This window comes from Cavia porcellus, unplaced genomic scaffold (genome assembly GCF_034190915.1).
Source record: "Cavia porcellus strain 051 isolate PalLab524CR breed Dunkin Hartley unplaced genomic scaffold, mCavPor4.1 scaffold_2, whole genome shotgun sequence".
Classification (NCBI taxonomy): domain Eukaryota; kingdom Metazoa; phylum Chordata; class Mammalia; order Rodentia; family Caviidae; genus Cavia; species Cavia porcellus.
Genome location: NW_026947485.1, coordinates 113790093 through 113805802, shown reverse-complemented (window position 1 = coordinate 113805802; position 15710 = coordinate 113790093). Strand labels below are relative to the sequence as shown.

The window sequence follows — 15710 nt, the reverse complement described above, 5'->3', positions numbered from 1 at the left end:
GTTTGTGTCCCTACTTCTTCTTTTATGTTCTTAATTCTTAAGTTATAGATCCTCTTATCATCTTCTAGTCTTTGTATTATTGCTGTTTGTTTCTTTGTTACTTTTAAGAAGTTTTTCATTTCATTCTCCCATATTACAAGTCTGCCCTCCAGTTCAGATAGTCTGTCCTTACTTTCTTTCAAGCTGTTATGCCAGTTTTCAATAGAGTTTTTAGTTTCCTGGTAGTCTCTTTGAACCTGCTTCACGTACTCTGTGCTTTCTCTATTTTCTTCATCAAACAATTCTCCCCTCTCTTTCTGTTCTCGCATTCCACCTTCTGTTTTTTCTTGGGTCGTGCTTAGCATTTCTCTAACTATTCTGCTTATTTCTAGCCTTAGGTCATTAATAACTTTGTTCCTGAACTCATCTATGAGGCTCTCAATATGGCACTTTATGTCTATTGGTACGGTGTCTGCTATTGCCTGTTTCTCAGGATTGGGGGCCGAGGAGCCTTTCTTGTTGCTCCCTCTTCTCATATTCTTTGTTCCTTATATATGCAAGCGTATATAGGAGGCCCAGCTTCCTTCCCTGTGGGCCACAGTCTGATTGAATTGCGCTGGCTAGGTGTTCCTGCCCACCACACCACACCAGGAAGTAGCAGACAAGGTGGCCTATGCGGGGCCCGCCCCTCCAGGTCACCCTCAGGCACTGGGATCTGGGTTGTGCTAGCCTACTGGGTCTTAGCCAGCAGCGTCACGTAGGCTAGGCACTTCTCACCAATCCCGCTTGAGAGGGGGATACGTGGCCGAAGTCACTGCAGCGCCCTGTTCCCGCAAGTCTGCCCAGTCCCAGAATGTCCTCTGTTGGAGTCCCCTAAACTGTGGAAGAGTCTCAGTTTCACTCACCTCACCGCAAGTCAGTGCACAGCTCCCTGCCCGTCCTGCTTTCAACTCCGTTCGCCGATTCCTGTTTTCAGAGCTTCCGCGCATCTCTCTCCCTGCCGAGCTGATGTAGACGCAGCCGCTGCGCAGTGGGAAACCCAAATCGCGGCGGGCCGCGGGCTCCAGCTTCCACACTGAGGCTTTTCTGTTCCTGTTATAGCACCAGGATTGCATTCCAAGTTGGTTTCTCTCAGCCCAGTTTGTTCTTGGGTCAGCAGGGTATATCTCCACTTGCTTATGATTCCTTACTCCGCACCATTCCTGAATTCTAAGCTGGGTCTTTCAGAGAGCCTCCGTAGCTGCTGCTATCTGTCCACCATGTTCTCCTGGAAGTCCAAGAAAGTGCTCTGCCAGCCGTCTCTCCCGGACGTTCCTCCATAGTAAGTCCCAGGCTCTGGCCATGGAGTCCCGCAGCTGCTTATACTATGGTTTTAATTTCAAATTCTACCAGTTTATTGGTACTATCTAGAAACAAATTGTAATCTTGCAATTATAAATTACTGAATACAGTAGAATTTTGTCTTTGTGCTTGTTCTCCATGTATTTTTATATAGATATAATAATATCTGTGACTAGAACCCTTATTTTTCTTCCTTCCAGAATGCTTAACTTTATTTAATTTTATTGCCTATTTACATTGGTGAAAAGTTTCAGAACAATGATAGTACAAAGAAATGAGAGCAGATATCTTTGCATTCCCATTATTTTACTTGTAGTTCAGTTTTGTCATCAAAACACAAGATTCTCAATGCTTTGCATATTATTTTACCAAGTTGCAATCCCTCTGTTCCTTGTTTACTGAAAGTACTTAAATTAATTAATGTTCAATTTTGTCAGTTTACTTCATATGTGTTAATGTGACCATGTATATTTTGGTAACCAGGTAAGATAATAAAATACCTAGTTTAATTTTTAAAATGCTAATCCAGTTTTGTTTGAAAAAAAATGTTCTATGCCCTCATTGTATAAAATTTTTAAACACTGAGGTTCTTGAATTTGCTAATATTTTATGAATATTACTCTTAAAATTCATAAGATTCTGATTTTACTTTTTCTGTTTTTTAATTAATTAAATGTATTGGTACCTTTTAGATGCACATGATGTTCACATTCATCTCAGGAAATTTATACTTGCAAATGATATATCTTGATTCTTTTTTTCCATTTCCCAACTCTCCTTTCAATCCCTCTTCTCTTCCTTATTTGCAAGAGATTTGTTTCCAATTTTTCCTTCTTTCTTCATTTTTTCCTTTTCTCTTCCTTCTTTTCCTCTTCCTCCTTCCTAGTTTTCCTTCCTATTTGAACATTTTCTTCCTATTTCACAATATCTATTACATATTTTCGTCTTTAAAATATTTTTAATACCCAATGGTTTCCTGGAACTAGAGTAATTTTTTAGAGTAAATCACTTAATAATTATGCTTCATGTTTATATCTTCTAGAAGGGTGTATACAGAATTGGTAAAATTTCTTCCTCAAATAATGGGAAAATTCATTATTCATTGGGCTTCATACTTAATGTTTAAAAAGTTATTACCTATCATCTTATTTTTGTAATAAATACAGACAATTTCAAATTGATATGAGTTCTTTATTATTTTATATTATGGAATAATGACATTTGTGTTTGGAAGTTGGCTTGTGCATAAAACATATCTAGTTCACCTTCAATCCCTCTAATCACAGTTACCTTTTTACCCCTTCCTTGCACCCATTTTCTTATTTTGAAGAGTGAATTTCTAGTTTTGTTTATTGGTCCTCTGTTTTATTAATTTATTAGTATTTTAGACTTTTCAAACATAAGCAAAAGTATAATTGACTCTCTTAATCTGACTTAGAATAATCATGTTGTTTCATACTTCTAGAAATGACAGAATTCATTCTTATTTATTGCTGAAAATATAGTATTGTGTGTATACATAAAATTTTCAGCCAGGAACTTAGCTCAGTGGCTTAAGCGCATGCTTGGCAAGTGCAAGGTTGTGCTTTCGATTCGTGGTACCAAAAAATATATATATATATTCTCTTTTCTTTGATCTGTTGATACACATCTAGTCTATTCCATAAATTAATCTACTGTGAATTGCTGCTGTAATAAGGATGTGCATGCTTCACTATGGTTTGTTACCTTTCATCCTTTGTGGATGTGCCCAATACTTAGGTTAAAGCAAATTTCTCTTTTCAGATTTTGAAGAATCTCCATACTTAACCCATCATGGATGCATTAGTTCAATTTTCAGCAACAGTAAGAGGATTTTTCTCTATATATATGGAAATAAATGTGCAGCATCGTGGAATAACTCACTGTCTGTTGTAGAAAAAATTCAGTTTCACACGCATTAATTTTGTGTTTCAGTGATAGTATGGTCTTATAAGTGTCTGAATAACTTTCCGCATAATTAGCTTCATTGATTGTTGTAACAAGATGATCACTGTCACAGGGTCAAACTCATGGAAATTATTGGCTCACTGTAAATAAAATTACTGTATGTTAACAACACACCACAGCATGGGCTACTGTTATGGGACTATATATCCTGTGAGATAATAAGTACTTAATATTTTTAAAAGTCTATAGCTCTATACTTCCTCATACTACAAATACTTAACTTGTAACAACACATTGAATTTTACAAACAAATCAAATATTTATCCAACAGATGTGTATGTTATTGGATGGCGTGATGGCCAATGATCCTTTCCAGGCTTTTGGTGTCAGGAAGTGGATAGGGACAGCCAACAAATGTAGAAATTCAATGTGTACATGTGTTTTAAAAAAGAAATGAAAAAGAAAAATAAAGAAAGACAAAGAAGTAAAAAGCAATGAGGAATAGAAGAAGAAGCAGTAGGAGAAGGAGTAAAAGGAGGAGGAGGAGGAAGAGTTATGAATAGAAAAGAAGATACACCCTATAGGCAGAAGGGGTCATGAAAAAAACCAAGAGACAGTGCCTATCAAGACGTTGGCTTCTGCCTTCTACATGTGCTTTTGACCTCAGATCCAGGCCATCAGGAATTCTCTGTGTAGTCATCTCATCTGTGATTTGCAAGAGGTCCATTGTTAAAAGCTCACTCCCTGTTGTCCAACCTGTTTACCATGCCTGAATCTCTTGCTCATGTGTACAGTTATTAAATTTTGACTCTTTTGGTATAAACCATAACTTTTTCAGTGCAAATGTGAAAACATTTTGGGTGCTGAATTGTGTTGGTTATAGTTTCAAATTTAATCAGTAAGCAAACTCTACAACAATGAAAATTAAAATGAGACCATTTGTTCTGCAGACTTCCCCTTCCCTAACACCTTCATGAAGGCTCTGCTGACTTCTCTGTTGCACAGGCTGTAGATGAGGGGTTTCAGCATGGGTGTCAGGATGGTGTAGAAGGCACACACATCTTGTCTCAGGTGAGGGACCGTTCAGATTTAAGCCTCATGTAGATGAACATCGCAGCTCCATAGTACGTGCCCACCACCATGAGGTGAGAGATGCAGGTGGTAAAATATTTGTGGCGACTCTCTCCAGATCCCATGTGCATGACAGCCAGAATAACATGAGTATAGGAAGCAATGATGATTGTTACAGGGAAGAAAGCATAATTACGCAGCAGAAAAACATTATTTGTTCAAATTTCTTGGTGTCTGTGCATGAGAGTGTGAGCAAGGCAGGGACTTCACAGAAAAAGTGGGGTATTTCCCAGAACCCACAGTAGGAGAAGGTCAGTGCAACTATAATAACAATCATACCATCAGTGGAACCAAGAATCCAGGAGGAAGCTGCCAAAGGGCCACAGATTTTCTGGTTCATGAGGACTGGGTACCTCAGAGGGTGGCAAATAGCAGTATAGCGCTCATAGGCCATTGCAGCTAGCAGGAAAAACTCAGCTTCAGAAATAGACACATAGAAGAAGATCTGGGTCCCACAGCCTGCCAGAGAGATGAACTTCCTACAGACAGGAAGTTGACAGCCATCTTGGGCACAGTGGTGCAGATGAGCATGAGGTCCATGAGAGAGAGCTGGCTGAGGAGGAAGTACATGGGTGTGTGCATCCAGGTAGATGAGCAGAACCATGGCTGTGTTCCCCACGCAGTCCACTGTGAAGATGGCGAGGACCAGTGTGAAGAGGAAGGTGTGGGTGGGGCTGTTATCAAAAATTCCCAGCAGGATGAAGTCAGAGTTGAAGGTCTAATTCTCCCAGGCCATGGTGAATGTACTTACAGTGGAGAGAATGTGTAACAAGTGTGTAAAATTCTGTCATAGAAATACTGTGTTTTTTCATTTATTTCTCAGACCACTATGTCTCAAGAAGTATCTGTGAATCAGGAAGACATTTATAAAGATACAGATTTCTTCTTTTATTTATAGATGATCGATAGTGATCCTAGTGTTTGGGTTGAAGTGATTTTTAAATGTGAATTGCTTATTTAACAGACAAAGTAGGTTTTGTGACAATAGGTGGGAAATTTTCCGAAGTTATAAAACCCCCTTTATGGGTCAAGTTAAATCGAGTGGTATCATTGTTAGTACTTTCACAGTTTCCTAATCATCATCTAATTCATAAATTCTGAGAAAGCAGTTTCATTTTCCTTGGAATCCTTTTATCAAATTTCTCCACATTCACTCTATTTTACTTGTGAATTTTTTCTGCCAAATATAAAGGGCAGCGATTACCAGTGGAAAGAAGACAAAATTAGACAAATTCCAAGAATTTGAGAAATCAGTCAGAAACCACTGAGCAATAATATTGCTAATAATGAAGATTTGTCACAGCAGGGGGATGTTATCGTGGGGTAAACTTGAGCCACTGGTACAGGACACCTTTCTGGAGAGTTCTTCTAAGGAGAGGGCTGGGGCACAGTGTCAAATCTGTGAGTGAGCAGCAAAGCTGGCTGATCCCGGGCAGTTAACACTTCTGTGCCTTTTTTTTTTTTTTGAAAAAAAATAATAATGTGAATATTTTCCTACTTTATTACACAATGTTAGATAACTGTCATATTTTGGAGTAATTAAAAATATATCTAGTTGCCTAGAAAATAAAAAATTTAAATGTAACTGTGTATCTTTCTCACACACTGGAGTGTCCTCCAATCTCCCATGAATAAATGACTGTGGAGACTGTGTCTTCCAGCACATGATTACCTCACACTTCCTACTTGTTCAGTTCTCATCAATTCCATGAATATTACTCAAAATTTCAACTCAGGCAGTGTATCCTAAATGTTTAGTCAGTTTGAAATTGTCTTACAAATGCTTTTCCTGTAATAATGCTTACCCAGAAAGAATCACTCTTGTTTGGGTAACCTTAGTGCGTGCTGCATAAACCTGTTTTTCCGTGGATCCTGACTTTCTCGTTTCTGTATTGGACAATTGGCAGGAAAAGCCTTCTACAGGATGAAGTCAGAGTTGAAGGTGCAGACTCTCATTCTGTGCCAGGGCTCCTCTCAGAAACCAAGACAAAGCAAAAGCCACGAGGACAATCCTCACTGAGGCCACGCTGGAGTCTTCCTAATACTTCCTGATTGCAACAGTTCTTTGTCTGGAAGCTGCCCCTCACTTGCTCACTGTTGCTGTGGATCCCTCTACACCACGGGTATTTTTCTGTTATGGGTTTTCTTCTAGGAGGTACTGTGCAGCAATCCCTAATTCCCTAAATGTAGATGATGCCTTTCTTTAAATAAAAAAAAGTTCAGCTAGCAAGTGACCTCCTAGAATCCTGCCACTGTGTGTTGTTCTTCTGATAAACACAGTAAGGCTCACAAGTCCCTAAGTGTTTGACTGAGGCACAGAACAGCAGACTCAACAGCTCTTTGAGAGACCTAAGGTCTCTCCGTCCTTCAGCAAGAGCTGCATCCTTTGCTGCTCTGTGGCAGGAGGTCAGAGTGAGCACCAGGGCCTGGTCCCAAGCAACGATCTCTGAAGGCTCCCAACCTGGGTCTTTCCACGTGACTTCCCTAGGCAAAGCCTGATTGAAAATCACAGCTTAGGGGTGGAAGGAGTTCCACCCAAACATATATCTTGGCCACATTCCAGATTTGCTTTTCAGAGACACTGAAGACTTTTCAGACCCAGGAACAATTCTGAAAGGCAACTTTTTGTGAGAAATTTACACTTGTCTGTATTAATAAATAGAAGATACAGACAGGCTTTCCCACATTTGATATACCCACTCTGTCCATGCCTGGAAAAGGCCTTTCCACAGGAAGAAGTGGTTAGGGACCTGGTAGTTGCCCAGAGTGATACCATTCATAGGTGACCGCATCCTGGGAGACCTCATCTAATGTAAGGCCGCTGTGCCTGTAGGGTCACCCTCTTTCTACCTTCTAGAGTACACGGCTTCCTCCCTGCTTGGATTGCAAGACCTATCCCTTTGCTAGGTTCTGTAGGACATCTTACTCTTCTCTGGGTCTCCTATTTCCATGAGTTAGGCTCACAGTACCATTTATGTATTCCTTTTACTGGTATCTATTGTCAGTTGATTTCAGAAACTAAAATTATCGAGGGCTGCCAAAGTGGTTGCCTAGAATGCAAGAGACCGTAGGTTCAAATGTCAGTAACCACAACTAAATATTCAACTTTCAGAAAGAAAAGGGAAAATTTAAATGTTTCCTACAATAGAGTGTAAGAGATGTCACAGTTATGCATTTAATGACATAATGCTTTATGATTGTGTAATAATTTCCTCACAAGATTATATCATACATATTCATCAAAGCACTAAACATGATACTAAGAACTTTCAAATACAAATACAGGTAGATACTTAATTGGTGGCATTACTTTGGGGTAAAAAAATGGAATGGGGAGTAGAGAGGAGCCATGCAGGTAGTGCAAATCAACCACAGAGTGAAAGACTGTCAAGAGTAGCAGAAAGATTCCTGGAGTTAGAGATGAACTGCAAACCCACTTCTCATGCAAAACAGAACTGCAACATTTTGAAAAGAAATATCAATATAATAAAAAAGAAAGGTCAATTGAAGGAGATAAAGAAATTACGGATCTAACTACAGAGCTGGCAGCCTGCCCTTCTTTTTGCGTATGACACAGTGTCTAGCCTTTGTGCCTTTGTGTCTTTATCTGGGATAAGGAGTCTGCGCCATCTCTCGGCTGGATGCATCATGTCTGAGGCATAAGCTGTGGCCAGTGGTTCCAGTCTGCATTCAGCCCACTCACTTTTGGCTCATTCATCTCTTCATTAAATTATTGAATTCCTTATTCACCTCAGTTCCTCCTCTCCAGCTCCAATAATCTGTCACTATGAGCTGTCGCAGGCATGACCACACTCACTCCAGGCTATCCAAACCTGTGCTCCATGACTTTGCTCTCTACACTTCTGACCAGGCAGCGACCAGCACAGCATAGACCTAAGGCTTGGCTTATTTTCCTTCTCATGCACTGGTCTACTCTTTGTCCAGTAAACTTGCAAAGCAACATTGGCCAGCAGCCTAATTCTGTCAAGAATGAGCAATGCACTAAGACCTAGGAGGAGACGTGCAGATGTCCAGTGGCTAACAGTAGGGTGAAGCTGGGTATTTCGGTTGTCAGCATGTGTTTATCTCCTGCCTTCCCTCTGGTCGCATTCCTGCTCAGCCCAGCACATGGGCAAGTTTATCACTGAATTTAGAGTCTGTACTACAAGGATTTTGCTTTCAGTTTTGGGGGCTGATACTGCTAATCTACATCCATGGCTCTGTATTTTAAGGTTTTTTTAGCCCTAAATTTTATGTAATCTTTGCATCCTCCTACAGGACTGAAGACACCACAAGAACAGTAAATTATTTACAGAATTTTCATTAATATTCAAACTCCAACTTTGACAAAGTCCTATCCCAGATCCCTGATGTGATGCCTGGAAGTCTCCAGTCATTGTCTTCCACCTGTGTTCACCTTAAATTCCAGAAAAGCAGCAGTTGGAAGACCAGCCCACAACAAGGTCATCTCCTAAAGTGGGGGGAAATAACTCTGTGATGAGGAATGAGGCTGCTCCTCAAGCAGGAACAATCTCCACAGATTCCTCATGGCTTGCGGGGAAGCTCACTCGCCTTGAGATGAATGTTCTTGCTTGGTGATGGACAGGGCAGTTAGAGCTACAAAAGCAGAGTGAGGGATCAAGGCCGACCGGTCACCAGCACATCCAGGACATCATTCTGTGGGGAGCCGGCCTATCTGCAGCAGCTCCTCACCATGCACCCCTCAGCCCCTCAGCTGGAGTCCCTCTCCTCCATCCCTTACTTTCTAACTCCATCTTACTCTGTCTGTGCCTCACACTGATACATGCAAAACTGTTTTTCCACAATGAGAGACAGGAGCCTACTCCAGAGAGTGAACTGATGTCCCATCTCCTCTTTGTGAGAAGCCCTTAAACCCTCTGTGGTGACACCATTGCTATAGGAAAAATTATGTTATTTATACTTACAGCCTGTGACATCATGGATATAATTCCTCCTCCTTCAGTTTCTCCTGCACACTAATTTTGGATTTTTCACAATTGCATGTACCATTCATCTTTGCAAAATATCAAATTTTGCATGATCCAAACAGTCTACAAAACTGACTTTTATCTCATTACCAATCCTTTTGGAATGTAGGAGAAGATAATTGTAGGAGTCACCTGTTCTGTGGTTTTTGTGCAAAACTCCCATGCACTTTCACTAACATAATTTTGATTTTAAACCTCAGCAAAATTATCTTTCCTATAAGGGTTTTTCTTTCAATAACTGAACTTTTGTAGATCACAGTTTCCAAGTTCTGACACGTGTACCTCTTTCATAATGTTTCTCCACTTACTGAGCCTCACCTGGACGCATCACACTGAAGTGTGTGCCTTTGCCCTGGTGTAATATAAAAGACAAATATGAATCTTCAGTTCAGGGAAACTCAAACTTGCATTGTTTTTCAGGCTTCAATTCCTTTGCCACTTGATAATTAATCTCTATGAGATTGTTTTTTCACTTTCCTCACTTCCCTTTGGATTTTTTCAAGACATATTAAGCTAATTCTTATAAGTCCCTCATTAAAATATTTTTCACAGTATGGCCTTATCTTATAAATGTTACATTATTACTCAAGTCTTGTCACTTTCTTTGGTGATCTTGCAGTCAGGTTCGCTCTAACGATGGCAAATGTAACTCTGCTTTGTATCAGCCTTCCATTCTATCCTGTACACATGAACTTTTTTTTTTTTTATCTGGTTTGTTCTCTGTACATCTGGCCAATGCATGCAACTGCAAGTCCTTTGTTCTCACAGTCTTCACATCGTGCTTGGCAAAGTATTTGGTCCATTGCCCAGGAAGAGCTGTCTGATGTAATGAGTAAGTAGTAACCATTACCCAGTACTGCCCCAACCCTAACCCTTAAACCCTCAGTCCCCTTTCCCTCTAACCACACAGGTAGGGATCTTCCACTTGCCAATAAAGCCTGTGTGCCTTGATTTTCACCTCCATGGGTGATTCTCTGTGTCTGCCACAGCATTCTGAGCAGCAAACATTTTTGAAATCATTGTTTCCTCTACTAGATTGCTAGTTCCTGATTGATCAGCTATTTGCTTATCTCTGATGTACTCTTAGTCAAACAGAGACCCACACAAGTGGGTCATGTGAGGTCCTTATGAAGAATGAGAGCATGAACGAATTCACCAGATGCACTGGGGTGTCTTGCAAGGATTCTTAGCATATGTTACCTTGCTATGACTCAACGTCTTCCATTCATTTAGCATCTTCCAAGACAAGCATTGATGTAACATGAAAGCATTAATTATGACAACTAGAAACACAGTGCACTCATTTTTAAAGTGGTATAAAAGGAATGTGCTGGATATCAACATCAAAAATCATCTCCCTCATTGGTCAGCTTTAAATAATAACATTTCTGATAGAAGCTCTGGAGTGAAAGGTGCTCCCTTCTTGACCTCCAGAACACCTGAGACACACTGGACACTAGAGTCTTTCAGGACTTACCTGCTGAATGACCCTTAGAAGGCATGGCTTCCTACACAGAATCTGGGCAGCTTTAAATATCCAAAGCAAACCCACGCATGGGCTTTGCTGAGTCCTCAGTGATTCCCACCTGCAGCCCCTGGGCCAAATCCCTTGCTTTTAATTACAGGAAGAGGAGCTGTTCATTGAGGGCCTCAGACAGAACTAGCTGCCTGTTTTGAAAATGAGAGTCTTATTGATATTTATGATTATATAAAATACAAAATTCTGTCAGCTTCTTCCCTATTTCCCCCCTGTATCACCCATGTCACTCATTAATTTGTTTTTTACTGCCATTCTTAATCAACCATATTTTAAAACTCAATAAGCATGAGGAAAACAGATCTTAGAGTATCTCATTTTTTGAATAAAATCTTTGTGCTTTGGGCTCAGTTGTCTATACATAGAATTTTCTTAAAGCTAATCTATTGTTATTGAACTCATGAATCAGGAGTCTCACTGTGGTTCTACTACTGGTTTTCTTCTAAATATCCTCAATTATCAGGCTAAATGTCTCTAATCTGAAATATTTCAAAAGTCAAAATGTTCCAGCACCAGGGCCGGAAATTCAGCTCAATGGCATAAGCGTCTGCCTGGCAAGCACTAGGTTGTAAGTTAGATCCTTGGAACAACAACAACAACAACAAAAAATCACCAACTGGATGCCACAATTGAAAAACTACACTCCTGATGCCTGAGCTTCGATTACCTTAAGATTTTTTGTTCATACAAAATAATTACATTTTGGGCTTAATTCTATATCCACTCCCATTTATACATATGCAAATATCTGCACATAATTAAATCTAAAATGCTTCTGTTTAATATATATATATATATATATATATATATATATATATTAATTAGCCAATTTGTGTAGAGTATTCAATTATGCCATGTAATATAATTCATCAGATTTCCATACATGAATGCACTTTGTTTTGAAGTCATTACTGTTCTTACCTTTTCAATTAAAATAGTAAATGATTTTTTCCATAGCTTACAAAATATGAATAAAACTAAAGATGTCATTTTTAAAAAAAACTTATCTTCTAAGATCTATGAAACACTCCTCATTTATGTATTCACTTCTGTATTTATTTGTTCCAGTGATGGAACTCCTGCTAGCCAGCTGATCTAACATTGGGTTTAATTCCTGGTCCTCCTTATTTTATTTCATTTACTTTTACTATTTTAAAAATAAAAGCAATAAAAATAAAAGACTTTCAAAACAAGATAATAGGAGAGTAGCGTTAATGCTTTAACACATTGTATATTGTTATCTTCATAACAGTTACTCAGAGTACAGGACATGGGTATGAAATATTTTCCAAACAATGTGAGCAGAAGCATTTCCTTTCAGTGATCTAAGAGAAACTGTTTGACAATCTTAACTATCTTAGGAACATAAATTTCTCCTTTTCCCTTCCTTCCTTTCCCATTTACCCCATCACAGTTTCTCTTTTCTTTTGCACAGTTTCTTCCCAATTCACAATGTCTATTATATCTTATTTACTCATTCAGCTTCTCACACTAGGGAGACGATATGATGCATACACATGTGGGTGTGATTTATTTCACTTATGAGTATGATCTTGAGCAGCATCCATTTATATATAACGTTTCAGGTTTATCCTTCTTCATGGCTGAGGAGTACTCCACTGTACTAAAAGTCCATGTCTTTTATATCCTTTCCTCACTTGATGAATGTTTGGGTTGTTTCCAAGATTTAACTGTTACAAACTGTGCTGCTGTAAACATGGGCACACAAATATCACTCTGGTATGATGTTTTTAATTTTTCTGGAAAGATATTCGGAAGGGGAATTACATGTTAAAATGGAACCTCTAATCCTAGTTTTCTGAGGAATCTCCACACTGATTTCCACAGGGCTGCACAGGCCTCCACTCCCACCATCAGTGGAAAAGGGTTCCTTTTCCCCCATAGCTCCTCCAGCATATGTTATTTGTTGATTTCTTTTGATGATGGCCATTCTTCTTGAAGTGAGATGGACTCTTAGTGTTGTTTTAGTTTACACCTCTTGAATGTTTTTTCTTATGTTTATTTGCTATTTGTGTTTAAAGAAACACATCTTTGTCTGAGATGTGTGTATTCATTTTAGTTGCCAATTTTTGGATTGGGTCTTTGAATTTTGGGGACCTGATTTTTTTTCAATTCTTTATATATTCTAGGTATAAATTCTTTGTGTGAGGGACCACTGGCTATAATTTTTCCCACACTCTGGGTGGTCTTTTCACTCTGTTGGTGATTTATTTCATTGTGCAGAAGCTTTTTAATTATGTAATATCCCATTTGTTGATTCTTTGTAGTATTTCACATGTGATCTGAGTTTTGTTAATGAAGTCTTTGCCTACAGCTATAACTTCTAGATTTTTACGTTTTTTTCTCTGTCAGTAGATTTAGTGTTTCTGTTTTTATATTTAGATCTTTGATTCATTTTGGCTTTACTTTAGTGCATGGAGATAGGCATGGGGCTAATGTTAGTCTCTGGCATATACAAAGCCAGTTTTTCCACTCCCATTTATTAAAAAGGCTTTCTTTCTTCCAGTGAACAAGTTTGATTCCTTTGTTAAACATGAGGTGGGCGAATGTGTTTGGAGTTACATCTGCATCCTCTATTCTGTTCCACTGATACGAAGTTCTTTTTCTCCCCCCTCCTCCCCTCCCCTCCCCTCTCCTCTCCTCTCCTCTCCTCTCCTCTCCTTTCCTCTCCTCCCCTCCCCTCCTCTCCCTTCCTCTCCTCTCTTCCCCTCCCCTCTCCTCTTCTTTTCTTTCTTTCGTTCTTTCTTTCTTTCTTTCTTTCTTTCTTTCTTTCTTTCTTTCTTTCTTTCTTTCTTTTCTTGCTAATACCATGCTGATTTTATCACAGTAGCTTTGTAGTGTAATTTCAGCTCACAAATCATACTCCCTGACTTGCCTTAGTGGCCTAGAATTGCTTTTATTGTTCTATGACTCTTCTGGTTGGAAATGAATTTTTGGAATGTTTTTTCTAGATCTGTGGGGTATGCTAATGGTATTTTTGCACTAAGTCTGTATAACAATTTTCACTATGCTGGTTTTTCCTATTCATGAGCAAGGGGTACCTTTCCATTTGCTGATATCTTCTTCAATCTCCTTTTTCAGAGTGCTATAATTTTCAATATATAGATCTTTACTTCCTTTGTTAATTGATTTGTAAGTATTTCTTTCTTTGGATGCTACTGGTAAGTGTGTGGGTTCTCTGATTTCTCTATGAATTTATTGCTTGTGTAAGGGAACGCTATTAATTTTTGAGTGTTGACTTCATATTAAGGTATGTAACTGAATTCAGTTATTAAATCTAGAGGACTTTGGTGGAGTTTTTGTGGTCTTCTATGTAAATAATCACATCATCTGCAATTAAGGAAAACTTTGCTTTCTTATCCTCTTGTTTTTCTATAATTCTCTTGTCTATCTGGATATTTTTTCCAGAATATCGAATAAGAGTGATGATAGTGTACATCCTTGTACTCCTGATTGTGGAGTCAAAGCTTTCAATTTTTGACCATTTAATGTGATGTTGGCTGTTGGTTTATCATAGATAGCTTTTATCAGATTGTGGTGAGTGCTATCTACTCCAATTTTCTGTAGAGTTTTTATCTTGAGTGGGTATTGGGCTTTGTCAAATGCTTTTTCTGCATCTATTGAAGTGAACGTGTGATTTTTCTCTTTGGCTCTATTGATGTGATGTATTACTTTTATTGCTATGTGTATGTTGACCCATCACTGCATACCTGGAATGAACCCTACTTGATCATGGTGTTTAATTTTTTGATAATTTACTGAATTATGTTTGCTAATGATTTATTGGGGATTTTTGAATCTATGTTCATTAGGGATATTGGCCTATAGTTCTCTTTATTGGTTGCATTTATTCCCAATTTCAGAATCAGACTAATACTTATTTCCAGGAATGATTTTTGAAGAATTGCTTTCTTTTCAATTTCCTGGAAGAGCTTAAACATTATTTGCACCTACTGTGCTGCTGGAACAACGCCTTTACAGGGCTTCCCGAGATTCCTGTCAAGTCTTACAGTAATTGCTCTGCACACGTGCGATGCATCCCACGTGTTTATGGCTGAATCCGCTGCAGCTTCAAAACCTGGTTCTTCATCCTCCAGGTCGGGGAGGCACTGACCACCCTGGGCATCACTGAGCTTTGCACTGGCAAGCGACCCTGTCATCTCCACTGGCTTTCAATCTTTTTTTTTTTTAATGTTTAAAAGTTGTGTTTCAGCATAACTATTATTCTTCTGCAATGTTTTTGTCAACCATAGGCTGTGCAGAGAGCTTTATCCTCAGCCTGTATTTAAATTATGTGAACTAGAAATTATCATTTTTCTTCCACTATTCAAATGTTGCAGTTACTCCTACTCTGGCTTAAACTAGGGGATCAGGGCTGATTCTCAATTGCATGGTTGTTTGCTTCTAGAGAGGGGCTCAGTGTGTAATCCAGTCTGTACCAAACTCAGGGTCCTCCTGTCTCAGCCTCCCTAGTGCCGGGAATGCAGATGTGTACAATCATGTGCAGATGGCTGACACTATTCCAAAACAAAAGTATTTTCTGCAGAACTGGGGACTGATTCCGGGCCTTGTGCAAGCCATGCAGTGCTCTACCACGGGCTACACCCTCAGCCCTCAGAACAAACCTTTCATGCAGGTGGAATCGCCAAACTGACAGTGACATCATTTCACTTCTCAAAAGGCCTCAGCTATGAAGGTGAATGTGGTTATAAGTGGAAAATGGAAACACTTATCCTTTAATTAACCTAACAAAAAACTATTAA

The 15710-nt window shown here is 39.1% G+C and overlaps 1 pseudogene; it reads right to left on the bottom strand.

The window, feature by feature from the left end:
* Positions 1–4173: 4173 nt before the first annotated feature.
* LOC100731626 (olfactory receptor 2M3-like) lies at positions 4174–5116 on the bottom strand (annotated as a pseudogene).
* Between the last annotated feature and the right edge of the window lie 10594 nt (positions 5117–15710).